This window comes from Galeopterus variegatus, unplaced genomic scaffold, assembly GCF_000696425.1.
Source record: "Galeopterus variegatus unplaced genomic scaffold, G_variegatus-3.0.2 Scaffold2568, whole genome shotgun sequence".
Classification (NCBI taxonomy): Eukaryota; Metazoa; Chordata; class Mammalia; order Dermoptera; family Cynocephalidae; genus Galeopterus; species Galeopterus variegatus.
The window spans coordinates 132,253-134,668 of NW_007728679.1; the positions used below are offsets into that span (position 1 = coordinate 132,253).

Consider the following 2,416-nt stretch of genomic DNA (forward strand, 5'->3'; position numbering starts at 1 on the left):
GGACACATGCAGCCTCCATCGAAGGGAGGGCCTGTAAACCCTGGCTTTCTCCCGCAGCAGTAATGTCAGTGCCTGCGTGGTACACTGTACACTGCAAGCTCATTCTACACCTCCTCAGCTCCCGTGGGCTCACCTCTTGGAATTCGTAGTGATGCTTGCCGTTGAATAATTGACTCCAAAGCCAAGAGAAACAACTCAGACTAGGCAACCTGGGGGGAATAAATGTTGGGAAAATAGAATAGTTTGGTTAGGGCCCTCACCTCAGGTCCAGCTGGGTGTGGTTCAGCATCCTTTGTAAGCAAATTGTGTGTGCACACGTGAAGTTAGTAAGTTAGTGCGCATGCGTGCCAATGTATCATTTCAGTTGTGTTGCTATTCTTGTGTTCTTTAGGTAGGGAGAGAGAGAGAGACAGAGACAGAGAGAGAATGAGAGACAGAGAGAGAAGAGAGAGTAGAGTAGTTTTAGTGAAGCAGGCGGCGGGCATCTGCCTCCAGCCTCCACCCAGTGCAGCCATGCTTTCCAACCTATGGCTCCAAGGACCTTTTGGCTGGTTACCTAGCTCATAGACCTGCATGTGAAGGGGTCTGGGGACCCAGCCTGGCATGTGAAGGGTTTGTGACCCAGTCTGGGAACCGGCTTGAGGGGTCTGTGGGCTCCAGACCCAGCCTTAGGTTGACAATCGGCTGGTCAGTGCAGGATTAGCGGCAGTAGAAGAGCCCGACAACTGGCGTGGTCGCCTAGATTTATAACTGGCATCATGAACAGGATTAAGAGCTAGACAATTGGTGCTGTGAGGATTCCAGGCCTCAGACTAGCCAGACAGTAAAGGATTGGGATTTTATGTCCCCTGTAAAATGCTAATCAGCAATTCAACAGGAAAGCACTTAAGAAAGCAGAGATCTTCTCTTGACCTTCAAAGAAGGCTGTATTTCCTTGTTTTCTGTATCTCTGCACACTCGTTTCAAGGTCTGAAACACCCTGAGAACAGCAGAGACTTGTGACAGGCTGACTTTGGAAACTCAAAATGAGCATCCTTTACCTACCCTTGGCCTTCATATAAAGGTGTCAACAGGTGTCTACAACACTGCTCTCTGCTGGGTCCAGTAGTTGAGGAATGCTGCTCCAAGATATTAACGGGCAGACATGACATCTAATCTTCTCTAAGTTTCTGGTGTGTCCTAGCTTCTGTGATGTATTTCGTCATCACCAATCCCAAGAATCAGAAGGGGCAAACAGGAATGAGAAACCGTTATGAGATCCAAAATTCCTGGCTGATTGCCAGAAAGAGTAGCGTCAATGAAATCATATTAATGCCTTTGTTTTGGTTTGTTTTTTGGAAACCCTTATTTGTTGGTGATTCTTCAAAAGCATCCTGGTTAACTGGGGTTTTCCCCCTTAAACGTGTATATATACACACGTATATGTATATATATACACACACACATACTCTTATGTAATATATATATATTTTATATATAAATTCTTGAAGGACTCTTTCTAGTCTAGATAGAATCTCCCATCTCAGGACATTTAAATTCTGGTCTTAATTTGGCAGCTAGGTAAGTGAATAAGATTAGACATACCATTTTATTCAAAATTAAGATGATTCAGTTAAAGGAGCTAGTTCTTAGGATTTCTTCCAGCTCTAAAACTAATATATTTTATAATGAAGGTAATTTTTGCAACATCATAAATATTGTGTGCCCCAGTGAAATTCCCCATCCCATGCCCACTGCCTGCCACTGTAGCATGGCATTTCTCAGACAGCTCTGCTGAAAGGTAGAATACCATAACTTACGGCTTAAAAAGATGAAACCAAAATACAATTGTCTCAGAACAACTAATTCAATAAGTAATGATCTTAAGTTAAGCAACAAACTTCTTTTGTTCATTAATTTTTTTAAAATGCAGCACATGCATTTAGTTATTAATTCTAGTTTGATTTCTGATATTTTTCTCATTTCTGAGTAGAATGCAGAAGAAAGTTATATACTCTTACACCAAAACAAAACCATGGCCCTTTTTATTTATTCACTTATTTATTTACTTTTAATATATTTTGTACACTGTTTATGATAGAAAAATACATAACACATTTTTGGAATAATGTCTTTAAGGATAATTAACGTAAATGGATTTTGTCTTAAAGAAATAAACATTTAACCATGTAGAAATATACCCTCTGACTTTTCTGAATGATTCATTTTCAAAGACTCATGGCTTACTCAAAGTTGCATTTTATATGTAACACAACATATATTTTGAGAAATAAAAGCAATACATATACAATATTAAACATCCTTTGTAAGCAAATTGTGTGTGCACACGTGAAGTTAGTAAGTTAGTGTGCATGCGTACCATTAAAATAAAATCATTTACCAAGTTTTAAAGGCACTATCAAGTAAAATTTTAAAT

At 39.8% G+C, this 2,416-nt stretch overlaps 1 protein-coding gene across 1 annotated transcript in view; it reads right to left on the reverse strand.

The window, feature by feature from the left end:
* The window catches only part of LOC103598323 (teneurin-2-like), an 85,364-nt gene that overhangs the window by 31,196 nt on the left and 51,752 nt on the right, over positions 1-2,416 (reverse strand). The gene's annotated exons all lie outside the window — the stretch shown is intronic.